This window comes from Staurois parvus, unplaced genomic scaffold (assembly GCF_062004578.1).
Source record: "Staurois parvus isolate SC_StPar_1 unplaced genomic scaffold, SC_StPar_1.0 ptg000441l, whole genome shotgun sequence".
In the NCBI taxonomy this organism is placed as follows: domain Eukaryota; kingdom Metazoa; phylum Chordata; class Amphibia; order Anura; family Ranidae; genus Staurois; species Staurois parvus.
In genome coordinates, this window is record NW_028318237.1 from 1,676,755 (window position 1) to 1,691,694 (window position 14,940).

Below are 14,940 nucleotides of genomic sequence, written 5' to 3' on the forward strand. Positions count from 1 at the left end.
CTGCACTCGCGTTATCCGCTCTCCCCGGACCCTGCACTCGCGATATCCGCTCTCCCCGGACCCTGCACTCGCGATATCCGCTCTCCCCGGACCCTGCACTCGCGATATCCGCTCTCCCCGGACCCTGCACTCGCGATATCCGCTCTCCCCGGACCCTGCACTCGCGATATCCGCTCTCCCCGGACCCTGCACTCGCTATATCCGGTCTCCCCGGACCCTGCACTCGCTATATCCGGTCTCCCCGGACCCTGCACTCGCTATATCCGGTCTCCCCGGACCCTGCATTCACTATATCCGGTCTACCCGGACCCTGCATTCACTATATCCGCTCTCCCCGGACCCTGCATTCCCTATATCCGGTCTACCCGGACCCTGCATTCACTATATCTGGTCTCCCCGGACCCCGCATTCACTATATCTGGTCTCCCACAGTACACAGAAATGGAAATGCAATTATTTTAGTAAATATAAACTGCTAAATAAATGTTCTCATCAGCAGTATATAGCAGTCTTTTGACTTCTATCAGTGTCCCACTGAGCACTGATTAAAGCTTGTAGGAGGAGTTTTCATTCTCCTCTGACTGTCCTATGAGGCTGCAGGACCCCTGACCCTCTGTCTGGACAGCGCTGATTGGCCCTGTGCTGATCACATGCACTCTCCTAAAGAAAAAAAAAAACGCTCTAGCCATACACTCTAAACTGAGCATGTGCAGAGTGACTCCTAGAGCTTTGTACTATCAGCAAATGGATTGGGGACAACAGAAGAAGAGGAGGATCAGAGAAGTCAGGATCAAACTGCCTTTTTACACGATGTGGAGGATTATCCCCTTAGGCACCACAGTGAGTATAACAAGCATGCTTTACTGCATATACAGACTGATTGTACTGTTGAGGGTTTAACAACACTTTAACATTACTGTGTCCAATCTATGGCAGTTCAATTTCTCACTTGGAATTACCAGCTCCCCAGTCTGTTCCCCATCTCAGCAATGAATGGATTTGGCTTTTGGATGCCCTTCATTGCTGCAGCCAACAGCCCGTCATTCACTAGTTAAACAGCTAGCGAAAAGGTTAAACAGTTAGAAAATCAGGTCATTAAATCCCCAGCCAGCAAAACAAGCTGTTCATTCAAAGCACATCAATCCGCTTACTTGGTTTCTTTCCCCATCTTAGCTCATTAACCATTTGATTGACACATGCACTGACAGTCTTGTCATGGGGAGAGGAAGAGGCACTCCAATAAGCTACAGGTCCAAATGGCTGAAGACGTTCTCATGAACATGCATGCTCAGAATGCCCCAAAGTATCCCTGTGCACAAAGTAGGTGGACCCAACAGGAGAAAATCCCCAACACCCTCTTATCTCAGCACAACCCACATAATCCCATTATGTCACTCCACTTCCTCAAACTAAATCTTTCCAAAACTGAGCTCCTAGTTTTCCCCCCAGCCAGCGCCCCCCCCCCCCCCCCCCGACTTCTCCATCAAGACCAACACCACCACCATCAGTCCCTCCCCTCAAGCCAGAATACTAGGTGTCATCCTAGACCCCAATCTATCCTTCCAGCCCCAGGTCCAATCGCTGACAAACTCATGTAGACTCCACCTCCGCAACATCTCCAAAATCCGCACGTTCCTAACCCCAGAAACCACTAAGCAACTCATCCACTCCCTCATCATATCACGCCTCAACTACTGTAACTCCCTTCTCATCAGGTTACCCCACCGCAGGCTATCCCCGCTTCAGTCTATCTTGAATGCTGCGGCCAGACTCATCCACCTTACTAACCGCTCCGTATCCGCCACCCCTCTCTGCCAATCCCTCCACTGGCTTCCGATTGCCCAACGGATAAATTTCAAAATGCTAACATTGACATATAAAGCTGTTCATAATACTGCCCCAAACTACAACACCGATCTAGTATCCAAATACCACCCAAAACGTACTCTCTGCTCCTCACAAGACCTCCTACTCTCTAGTTCCCTGGTCTCCTCCTCCCATGCCCATCTCCAGGACTTCCTCCAGAGCTTCCCCCATCTTCTGGAACTCCCTACCCCAAACTATCAGACTATAACCTACTCTCCTCACCTTTAGGTGCACTCTGAAAACCTCTCTCTTCAGGGAAGCCTACCCCACCCCCTGCTAATTACTGAACTCCTCCACTCTTCCTACCACTCCATCCCCCACAGCGAATTCCTCCTGTACCACCATCCCCTCCCTCCTAGATTGTAAGCTCCAAGGAGCAGGGCCCTCGAACCCCTCGTGTATTGTATTGTTACTGTACTGTCTCGTGTATTGTCTCCCATTATAATGTACAGCGCTGAGCAAACTGTTGGCGCTATATAAATCCTGTATAATTCTAATAATAATGCTCAACTCCAGGTCACTACAGCAAACATTCTCAACTAAGGTTCCTCCAGTGGTTTCTAGGGGTTCCTTGAGCTGTGGCTGTTTGACCTTCCATTTCATGGCACCTAAATAGTTCCAGGGCCAATGCCACTTGGCATAGCCAGCTGCAGGACACCAATGATATATTCAACTATCGGTAAGGGTGACTTTCTTTCCACTGGCCAACAATTCTTTCCCACTGACCCCCAATAATTTACTGTAGCTTTAGCTGGGATTCAATAATACATTGAACATTATTTCAAGGGTTCCTCTGGGGTTGAGAAAGGCTGCTCTACTGTATACAGTAAAATTGGTACTCGAGCGTTTAATAATAAAAGCAGCTAATGCACTAAAAAAAAGGAAACCGTATACCTTCTAAACAACAAATGAATACATACGGGTGAAACTCGAAAAATTAGAATATGGTGCAAAAGTTCATTTATTTCAGTGCAGCAACTTAAAAGGTGAAACTAATATATGAGATAGACTCATTACATGCAAAGCAAGATAGTTCAAGCCGTGATTTGTCATTATTGTGATGATTATGGCTTACAGCTCATGAAAACCCCAAATCCACAATCTCAGAAAATGAGAATATTGTGAAAAGGTGCAATATTCTCGGCTCAAAGCGTCTCACTCTAATCAGCTAATTAAGCCATAACACCTGCAAAGGGTTCCTGAGCCTTTAAATGGTCTCTCAGTCTGGTTCAGTAGGAATCACAATCATGGGAAAGACTTCTGACCTGACAGTTGTGCAGAAAACCATCAGTGACACCCTCCATAAGGAGGGAAAGCCTCAAAAAGTAATTGCAAAAGAAGTTGAATGTTCCCAAAAGTGCTGTATCAAAGCACATTAATAGAAAGTTATGTGGAAGGGAAAAGTGTGGAAGAAAAAGGTGCACAAGCAGCAGGGATGACCGCAGCCTGGAGAGGATTGTCAGGAAAAGGCCATTCAAAAGTGTTGGGGACTTTCACAAGGAGTGGACTGAGGCTGGAGTCAGTGCATCAAGAGCCACCACACACAGACGGATCCTGGACATGGGCATCAAATGTATTCCTCTTGTCAAGCCACTCCTGAATAACAAACAACGTCAGAAGCGTCTCACCTGGGCTAAAGAAAAACAGACCTGGTCTGTTGCTCAGTGGTCCAAAGTCCTCTTTTCTGATGAGAGCAACTTTTGCATCTCATTTGGAAACCAAGGACCCCGAGTATGGAGGAAGAATGGAGAGGCCCAAGGACCCCGAGTATGGAGGAAGAATGGAGAGGCCCAAGGACCCCGAGTATAGAGGAAGAATGGAGAGGCCCAAGGACCCCGAGTATGGAGGAAGAATGGAGAGGCCCAAGGACCCCGAGTATAGAGGAAGAATGGAGAGGCCCAAGGACCCCGAGTATGGAGGAAGAATGGAGAGGCCCAAGGACCCCGAGTATGGAGGAAGAATGGAGAGGCACAAGGACCCCGAGTATGGAGGAAGAATGGAGAGGCCCAAGGACCCCGAGTATGGAGGAAGAATGGAGAGGCACACACTGCAAGATGCTTGAAGTCCAGTGTGAAGTTCCCACAGTCTGTGTTGATTTGGGGAGCCATGTCATCTGCTGGTGTTGGTCCACTGTGCTTCATTAAGTCCAGGGTCAACGCAGCCGTCTACCAGGAGATTTTGGAGCACTTCATGCTTCCTTCCGCAGACGAGCTTTATGGGGATGCTGACTTCATTTTCCAGCAGGACTTGGCACCTCCCACACTGCCGAAAGCACCAAAACCTGGTTCAATGACCGTGGGATTACTGTGCTTGACTGGCCAGCAAACTCGCCTGACCTGAACCCCATAGAAAATCTATGGGGCATTGCCAAGAAAAAGATGAGAGACATGACACCGAACAATACAGAAGAGCTAAAGGCCGCTATTGAAGCATCCTGGTCTTCCATAACACCTCAGCAGTGCCACAGGCTGATAGCTTCCATGCCACGCCGCATTGAGGCAGTAATTGCTGCAAAAGGGGCCCAAACCAAGTACTGAGTACATATGCATGCTTCTACTTTTCAGAGGTCCGATATTGTTCTATGTACAATCCTTGTTTTATTGATTGCATGTAATATTCTCATTTTCTGAGGATTGTGGATTTGGGGTTTTCATGAGCTGTAAGCCATAATCATCACAATTATGACAAATCACGGCTTGAACTATCTTGCTTTGCATGTAATGAGTCTATCTCATATATTAGTTTCACCTTTTAAGTTGCATTACTGAAATAAATGAACTAAATGAACCCTCAAACGACACAGTCGTGCCCTGGAGCGACTATGGCGCAAAACCAAATCCCAACAAGCCTTCACCCGCTACAAATCTGCCTTCCACACCTACACCTCCTCCCTCCACGCAGCCAAACAAGCCTACTTCCTGACCCTCATCAAGGCCCTCTCCTCCAATCCTCACCGACTCTTCTCCACCTTAAACTCTCTACTCTCGCCACCCCCACCTCCACCCAGCACCTCACCCATTGCCCTTGAGATTGCCAATCACTTCAAAAACAAGATTGACACAATTCGCAAGGACATCGCCGCAACTCACACGCCCTCTCAACCTGTCCCCTCTCACACAGCTACCCCCTCATCCCCCCTCCCCCTCGACATAACCTGCAGGGACTTCGTCGCTGCTCAAACTCCCTCCAACCCCATTCCCCCTCACTCAGCTACCCCCTCATCACCCCTCTCCCACGGCCCCACCACTGCTCTGACCTCCACTTCCACCCCACCCTACATTCCTCATACTGAAGCTCCCCCAACACTCCGCACCTTTGACCTTACTACCATCGAGGAAGTCTCCAAGATCCTCTCTGATGCCCGCCTCACCACCTGCCCCCTCGACCCTATCCCCTCACAACTCCTACGACCTCCCTCCCCCTCCTTCCTACGCTCCCTCACCCACATCTTCAATCTCTCCCTCTCCTCAGGCATTTTCCCCTCCCCTCTGAAACATGCACACATCACCCCCATACTTAAAAAGCCCTCCCTGGACCCCAATGACCCGAACAACCTCAGACCCATCTCCTTGCTCCCATTTACATCTAAACTCCTCAAGCGCCTCGTCTACACCCGCCTATGCTCTCACCTCAATGACAACAACCTCCTCGATCCCCTACAGTCCGGCTTCCGTCCCCTACACTCCACCGAAACTGCCTTACTCAAACTCTCCAACGACCTGTTAACCGCCAAAGCTAATGGCCACTATTCAGTGCTCCTACTCCTTGACCTCTCCACGGCCTTCGACACAGTCGACCACCCCCTCCTCCTCAAAAAACTACACTCCCTCGGCCTCAGAGATTCTGCTCTCTCCTGGCTCTCATCCTACCTGTCACAACACTCTTTCAGCGTTACCTATAATGCTACCACCTCCCCCTCACTCCCCCTCTCTGTTGGGGTCCCTCAAGGCTCTGTCCTTGGGCCCCTTCTCTTCTCCATCTACACCTCCTCCCTTGGCCAACTCATACACTCTCACGGCTTCAACTACCACCTCTATGCCGACGACACACAAATCTATCTCTCAACCCCCCACCTCACCCCCTCGGTCTCTACCCGAATCACACACCTACTGAGCAACATATCAGACTGGATGACGCTCCACTTCCTTAAACTGAACCTTTCCAAAACTGAGTTTCTTGTCTTCCCCCCAGCCCGGACACCACCCCCCATTGACTTCTCCATCACATCCAACAACGCCACCATCAAACCCGCCCCGCAGGCCAGAGTACTTGGTGTCATTCTGGACTCCAACCTATCCTTCCAGCCCCAAGTCCAATCTTTAACTAACTCATGCAGACTCCACCTCCGCAACAAAATACGCGCGTTCCCTACCCCAGAAACCACTAAACAGCTCATCCACTCCCTCATCATATCACGACTCGACTACTGCAACTCCCTCCTCACTGGCCTGCCTCACCACAGGCTATCCCCACTTCAGTCGATCCTGAATACGGCTGCCAGACTCATTCACCTTTCCAACCGCTCCATTTCCGCCACCCCCCTCTGCCAATCCCTTCAATGGCTTCTGATTGCGCAACGGATCAAATTCAAAATCCTAACACTGACATACAAAGCTGTCCACCATACTGCCCCGAACTACATCACTGACCTAATATCCAAGTACCACCCAACACGCACACTCCGCTCCTCACAAGACCTCCTTCTCTCTAGTTCCCTGGTCTCCTCCTCCCATGCCTGCCTCCAGGACTTCTCCAGGGTGTCACCCATCCTCTGGAACTCCCTGCCCCAACCCATCAGTTTATCACCTTCTCTCCTCTCCTTTAGGCGCACCCTGAAAACCCATCTCTTCAGGGAAGCCTACCCCACCCCCTGCTAACTTGCCGACCTCCTCCACTCTTCCTACCACTCCATCCCCCACAGCTATCTCCTCCTGTGCCACCATCCCCTCCCTCCTAGATTGTAAGCTCGAAAGAGCAGGGCCCTCAATCCCCTCATGTTTTGCATTGTATTGGTATTGTTCTGTCACATGTTCTGTCCCCCTTTGTAATGTACAGCGCTGAGCGAACTATTGGCACTTTATAAATACTGTATAATAATAATAACTTTTGCACGATATTTTAATTTTTCGAGTTTCACCCGTTCACCTGTATATGTGCAGCGCTAAAAATGGATTCACGAAAAGGACTTAAATGACTGTATCATCTCAAGGATATATAAAGTGCTTGAGGATACTGAAATAAGGTGCTAATACTCCGAAATAAATACTTAATATATATAAAAAGTGCTTTGTGATATCTAAATAAAGTGCTATTTAACTGGAAAAATATGATGTCATAAATAATGGTGGATTATCAAAGCAACGGATAAATAATTATGAACGTCCAAGCAAATGGAATCAAAGATAAATAAAAGTTCTAATAAATATCAATAATCTGGATAAAGGTGAATCTTGTTATCCCAGTAGTATGCAATCAAATATTCCGGTGACGTGCAGGGTATAGTAAAAATGCACACTCACCAGATGCGCATTTTAAATGTTAATATATGGTAATCAGCCAGAGGTCCCCTTTCCAGTAGGATGGAATACAGCTTGGGATGGATGACCCTCCTCTGGAGTCTGGGGTGGTAAGAAGTCAGCCAGAGGTCCCCTTTAGGATAAGCTGGAATATGGCCTGATGTGGATCTCCCTTCTCTGGACACTGGGATGGTCACCTGGGTTTCTGAGAAATTAAATGCTCGGTGCAGAGCAAAAAAGGCTGGTGCCCATAGTGTAGTAATTTGGTATTAATATAGGGTTTTATTTGCGCAAAGGTTAAAATCCAGAAAGTATTCATATGTATAGGAATACATGCAGCTTAAAGCTGCCTAATACACTGACAAGCTGATAGGCAAAGATGGCCGCTGGACCTCCGTGATCCGGATGCGTGACGTCACGGGGTGCAGGCTCCTACCTAACGCATTTCGTACCACGTACTTTGCTAAAAGGAGGAGCCTGCACGCCGTGACGTCACGCCACCAGATCACGGAGAGCTGTGAACTCAGCATAGGAATTGTGAAAACCCTCCATAAAAGGGCACAGCAGGTGTGAGGACATGGGAATTCAGCACAGGGATGGTGAGAACCCCTCACAAAGAGCATAGTAGGTGTGGAGACCCAGGAAGTCAGCTCAGATCTCACCAATTGAGTCCTCAAAGTCCCCTGTACTGCAAGGGTGAAATGTTCATTATGTCAAGGGTAGCCAGTCCCACCGCCACCTCCTCTGTAAGGCACTCATTGTCACACACAATGGTGTATTTAGGTTTTGTGCTGCCCTAGGCAACACAAAAATCATCTGCCCCCATGGACACCGACCAACACCAATCTCCCCCCCCCCTTCTCCCTCCCGTGGAGAGAGCCTGACATTGACCAACAACACCCCTGCCCCCCATCTGGGAGAGTCTTCCACTACCCCCCACCCTGAAAAATGCCGCCCTAGGCAAGTGCCTTGTTGCCTTGTGGTAAATATGCCCCTGGTCACACCTAACTGTACAATACAGAGTTAGGGGCCCTGCACTGTATGTGTAGACACCGATGGGACTCCTCACAGAGCTTAGGGGAGATCAGAAGGGCACCAGTGCTGGCCAAAACCCCCTAGCCATATTAACCATGCAGGGGGTCGTGCCACAAGGGTAGGTCATTTCTAATTTTTTGGAGCTGGACAATAATTCTTCATTATCTGGTAAATATTTGTTTTGGATGATGAATTCTTTATAAAAGAGAACTCTTGGAATCTACTCGCCAACACACTGGCACAGGTAAGTTTAGTCCTCAAGTTACACTGACCTATGCGGTGTCCTTTCATGGATACTCGAGTCAAATTCTTGGCTCTTCTTGCTGTCCAACTGCCATGTACACATTTCCGGTCCCTGTCCTCAACGGAGGTCCCCCCGCCTGAAAGCCCAATGCAGCCACTGAGGAATAGAAACCTCCAGGCTTGATTGACATATCAGTTTAGGGTGGACTGGCAAATTTGGCAAAAGTTTCATCTACATGTCAACAAGAAAACTGATTGCTCTTTGCGGGACAATGCCTCCTAAAATAGGTTTGTTTGCCACATCGTGCCACTTGTTGACTTCAGATACCTCCAGGGAGGACAACCTCCCCCCCGGTACAAATTACAGGTCTCCAATGATCTGATAGAGATCATCCAGCTGCCTGAAGCGGCCGCGTTGAACAACACACCCTCTCAACCCTGAATAACTCGCATTTGATGTTAAATGACACAATACAGAGCCCAAACCACACCTAGCTTTTCATGAGAAGCAAAACAAGCCAACTTCAAGAACAAGAGCCCGGCCTGAGGAAACCCAGAATTGTCGGTCGAACATTTATTGGTTTAAAGCCCAGTACGCAAGATGAGAAAATCAGACGAAAAATACCGCTTTTGTAGCAATCATCCGATAATCTGATCATTAGTACACCGCTTTTGACAGCCGATCTTGAGAGTTCATGCAACCAGGGGCGGACTGACCATTTGGAAACTTGGGCACTGCCCAAGGGCCCGGGGTCAGTAGGGGGCCCCATGAGATGCCCCTGGTACCTTTTTCATAGGCTTTTTTGAGTTTGGGCAAGGACACAGGGGCCCCATGATCCCCTATTGCCCGGGGGCCCCATGAGTTGTCAGTCCGCCCCTGCATGCAACAATATCCGAAGGGCCAAGCACAAACATTTTTCTCGTACGATAACAGAATGAACGATTTTTGTTTAATCCGTAGAGTATGCGCCTGTAAGAAAATCGATGCATGCTTGGAAACGAAAGAACACAATACAAGCCATGACATCGCTCCCGAAGTTGTATTCTGTTGTAAAAGAACTTTAGTAACCTTTTCATTTTCCATGCGAGACTAGCATGCAAAAAAACAAATGCGATCATTCGTCCGATATTCTCATCGTGTGTACTAGGCTTAATGCTAACAATACACATTCAGCCCGGGTTCAAATATATGCGGTGCAGTACATCCAAGGGAGGACTGACAACTCATGGGGCCCCCGGGCAATTGGGGATCATGGGGCCCCTGTGTCCTTGACCACACTCAAAGCACACCCAAAAAAAGCCTATAAAAAAAAAAAAGGTACCAGGGGCATTTCATGGGGCCCCCTACTGACCCTGGGCCCTCGGGCAGTGCCCGAGTGCTCTAATGGTCAGTCCGCCCCTGGGTACATTGCATGTGATTCGCACAGGAACCGCACCGCATTCCTGTGCAAAACACGAGATTTGTGTGCGGCGCGATTGGAGCCATACATTTTGTATGGCTCTAATCGCACCGCACCCGCACCAAAAACGTGCAGGACCCTTTTTTGGGTCCGCACTAGAGTTGGATCAGATGGGTATTCACACCTATGCGATCCGATTCTGAACATCGCACCGCGTTTTGCGGACCGATTTCAGGGTGTTGTTAACTTGACATACACACCCGCAGCGGTTCGCATGAACGGGGTGCGATTCTGATGGTGTGCGGAACTCGCACAGAAAACGCTGCAAATTCCGGACTGCAACAGTGTGAACCCGGGCTCAAAGCATAGTTCACCTTTAAAAAGGCCCCATTCACACTTGAGCCATGCTACTGAATCATATTTTTTCAGGCGTTTATTTGCAATTTTTTTAACTGCATTTTTGGAGCAGCACCTTTCATCTGAATGGGTCTCCCTGTGCGTTTTTGGATTCTCTGTTGTACAACAAAACGGGCGATTTCTACCCATGTTATGAAATAATGGTACCAAAATCATGATGCCTGTTTTAGCGTGTTTTTTGCACGTTTTCAGAAATACTAGATTACGCCTGTTTATGCTTCGCCCAAGTGTGACCGGGATCTAGAAAACTGCCGATGTAAGTAAGGGGTGTCTGCAGATTAAAAGAAACAAAGCAACTCTGACCAAAGTTAAATAATAATCCTGCTATACAGCACAGTGGCTAAATGATTTATTTATTTCAGGTACTTATATAGCGCCGTCAATTTATGCAGCACTTTACATATATATTGTACATTCACATCAGTCCCTAACCCTCAAGGGGCGTACAATCTAAGGTCCCTAACTCACATTCATACATACACATATGATTCTCATTTCCGCCTGGCAGTACTTGGGTCGTTGGTTCAAATCCCAGCCACGGCACCACCTGCCTGGAGTTTGCATGTTCTCCCTGTGCCTGCGTGGGTACTCCGGTTTCCTCCTACACTCCAAAGACATGCTGGTAGGTTAGTTGTCTCCTGTCTAAATTGTCCCTAGTAGGTGTATGTATGAATGTGAGTTAGGGACCTTAGATTGTACACCCCTTGAGGGTTAGGGACTGATGTGAATGTACAATATATATGTAAAGTGCTGCGTAAATTGACGGCGCTATATAAGTACCTGAAATAAATAAATAAGCTGGATATGTACCTCCCGCAACCTGCCTGAAAAACTCCCTGAGATGTCATTATCCTGTCCTATCTTGTTGCCTAGGCTGCCCCCTGAAGCCTCCAGGGATGCCCACATCATGTATCCCAGGAGGCTTCAGGGCTGTATATAACCCAAAAAGAGACAGATTGCCTCCTAAAGTCGTTACAAAGAAGATGGCACTGCCAGACGCAGCAGTGCAGCAACTTTCGGCAGATGGCAGCAGGACAGCACTGGAATCAGGCGGATGAGTATGTTATTTCAACTTCCCCAGCAGACCAGGCAACAAGTGGTTAAAATTAGAAATACCCCCAGGGATGTAAAGTTCCTCTTCAACCACTTCAGCTTCAGAATATTTGACCCCCTTTATGACCAGGACATACACTACATTGCCTAAAGTATTGTCCCCGCCCTCCAAATCATGTGATTCGGGTGTTCCAATCCCCTCCATGGACACAGGTGTATACAGTCAAGCCCCTAGGAATGCAGACTGCTTCTACAAACATTGGGGAAAGAATAGGTCGCTCTCAGGAGCTCAGTGACTCCAAGCGTGGTCCCGTGATAGGTGGCCACCTGTGCAATAAGTCCATCCGTGACATTTCCTGGCTACTAAATATTCCACGCTCAACTGTTAGTGGGATTATAACAAAGTGGAAGCAACTGGGAACAACAGCAACTCAGCCACCAAGTGGTAGGCCACGTCACATGACAGGGCGGGGTCAGTGCATGCTGAAGCGCACAGTGCGCAGAAATCGCCAACTGTCTGCAGAGTCAATAGCTAAAGACCTCCAAACTTTGTGTGGCCTTCAGATGAGCACAACAACAGTGCGTAGAGAGCTTCATGGAATGGGTTTCCATGGCCGAGCAGCTGCATCCAAGCCTTACATCACCAAGTGCAATGCAAAGCGTCAGATGCAGTGGTGTAAAGCACGCCGCCACTGGACTCTAGAGCAGCGGAGGCGTGTTCTCTGGAGTGACCAATCACACTTCTCTGTCTGGCAATCCGATGGACGTGTCTGGGTTTGGCAGTTGCCAGGAGAACGGTACTTGCCTGACTGCATTGTGCCAAGTGTAAAGTTTGGTGGAGGGGGGATTATGGTGTGGGGCTGTTTTTCATTGGTTAGGCTTGGCCCCCTAGTTCCAGTGAAGGGAACTCTTAAGGCGTCATCATACCACGACATTTTGGACAATTTCATGCTCCCAACTTTGTGGGAAGAGTTTGGGGATGGCCCCTTCCTGTTCCAACATGTCTGCCCACCAGTGCACAAAGCAAGGTCCATAAAGACATGGAGGAGCCAGTTTGGGGTGGAGGAACTTGACTGGCCTGCACAGAGTCCTGACCTCAACCCCATAGAACACCTTTGGGATGAATTAGAGCGGAGACTGCGAGCCAGGCCTCCTCCCCCGACATCAGTGCCTGACCTGACAAATGTGCTTCTGGACAATGGTCCAACCTTCCCATAGACACCCTCCTAAACCTTGTGGACGGCCTTCCCAGAAGAGTTGAAGCTGTTATAGCTGCAAAGGGCGGGGCCAACTCAAAATTGAACCCTACGGACTAAGACTGGGGGGCCATTAAAGGTCATGTGCGTGGAAAGGGCGGGGCCAACTCAATATTGAACCCTACGGACTAAGACTGGGGGGCCATTAAAGGTCATATGTGTGGAAAGGCCGGCCGACCAATACTTCTGGCAATATTGTGTATATAAAATTGAGAGTTTCAACTAATCTTCAGGCTTAAAATGTGCATTTCAACACATGTACAATGCAATGAAAGGGGTTCACTTACGGTCATAGATAGGGACATGCAGGCACATCCTTTATTTGTGATTTGGCCACACACTATACCATCGGATTGAACAATCTCCGTATCTCCTCTGCACACCAAGACAACCCATTCACTTTGTATCCAGTCAGGCAGGCCCTTTCAGTACATAGCTGATGGTAGATCTAAAGAAGATTGTGCAATCAGATTGCATAGTGTATGGGGACCCTTGGGCACTGACAGGTTGCTACGCATTATATCTGGAATTGCTGCACTGGATGTCGGTTCAACTCAGCTGTGTACGACAGATGGAAAACTACAGGTGAGTTCACGTCTGCCAGGCTGTCAGCACTGGGAGGAGCACAACAAAAACAGAATAGGCTTCAGCCATCCAAAACGCAGATTTGGCTCCGTCTAAACGAGGCGATTACTTCAACAGACAGGAGCTGCCGAAAACTGCCTGCGCTCACTTGGATACGAGGCGAGGAGCACATGGTGGCTGGGAGAGCGCCAAGGAGTGGACACAACCCACTCATGAATCATTAAAGTGCCTTCATTAGGAAAAGTGCTTGCAGGAAAACGGGAAACGCCATTACTCTGGCCCCTCCCCCACCCAAAAAAACACTTTTATTCGGTCAGATTCAGGATCCATTTAACCCCTGGTGACTCAAAAACATATTAAAAAGGTCATCATTCAGATGGATACCAGTGGTGTCCCCGAGGTAAAGAGGGCATGGACACGCGGCAGTTCCCTAATTAGAAGAAACCTCTTTCTCACAGGCCTCCAGGAGTAAAATCGGCTCGGGTGTGGCCGCATCGGATCATCTGCAGTGTCTAGGCTCAGAGCTCTCGAAGCTCCGAATCCATGCAGATTCTGCTGGACATGAAGGTTAAAAAAAAAAATTAAATCAGCTGATTCACCACTGCTGGCTGCTCAGCAATGACTTTACTGCCCATATAGAAACCAGGTAAAAAAATTAGGAGCCAGTTATTTAAATCAGCGCCTGGAAAAAAAAGAGAGAAAGTGAGAAAGAAAGAGAGAGAAAGAAAGAAAGGGAGAGAGAGAAAAAGAGAAAGAGCAAGATAAAGAGAAAGGGGGAGAGGGAGAGAGAGGGGGGAGAGAGGGGGGAGAGAGAGGGGGGGAGAGAGAGGGGGGGAGAGAGAGGGGGGGAGAGAGAGGGGGGGAGAGAGAGGGGGGAGAGGGGAGAGGGGAGATGGAGAGAGGGGGGAGGGAGAGAGAGAGGGGGAGGGGGAGAGAGGGGGGAGGGAGAGAGAGAGGGGGAGAGAGGGGGGAAGAGGGGCAGGGAGAGAGGGGGGGAGAGGGGGAGGGAGAGGGGAGGGAGGGAGAGGGGGGGGGAGTGGGAGAGAGGGGGAGAGAGGAGGGGAGAGAGGGAGGGAGAGAGAGGGGAGGGAGAGAGAGAGAGGAGTGGAGAGAGGGGGGGAGAGGGAGAAGGGGGAGGGAGAGAGGGGGGAGAGGGGAGGAGAGAGGGGGGAGAGGGGGGGAAAGAGGGGGGAGAGAGGGGGGAGGGAGAGGGAGGGGGAGGGGGGAGGGGGAGGGGGGAGGGGGAGGGGAGAGGAGAGAGGGGGGAGAGAGAGGGGGAGATGGAGAGGGGAGAGGGGGGATGGAGAGGGGAGATGGAGAGGGGAGATGGAGAGAGGGGGGGGAGAGAGGGGGGAGGGAGAGGGGGAGGGGGAGAGAGAGGGGGAAGAGGGGCAGGGAGAGAGAGGGGGGGAGAGGGGGAGGAGAGGGGAGGGGGGGAGGGAGAGGGGAGGGAGGGAGGGGGGGGAGAGTGGGAGAGAGGAGGGGAGAGTGGGAGAGAGGAGGGGAGAGAGGGAGGGAGGGAGAGAGAGGGGAGGGAGAGAGAGAGAGAGAGAGGAGGGGAGAGGGGGG

General features: G+C 49.6%; 1 protein-coding gene across 1 annotated transcript in view; it reads right to left on the reverse strand.

The window, feature by feature from the left end:
- Window positions 1–14,940, reverse strand: part of AK4 (adenylate kinase 4) — a 139,494-nt gene that overhangs the window by 107,434 nt on the left and 17,120 nt on the right. The gene's annotated exons all lie outside the window — the stretch shown is intronic.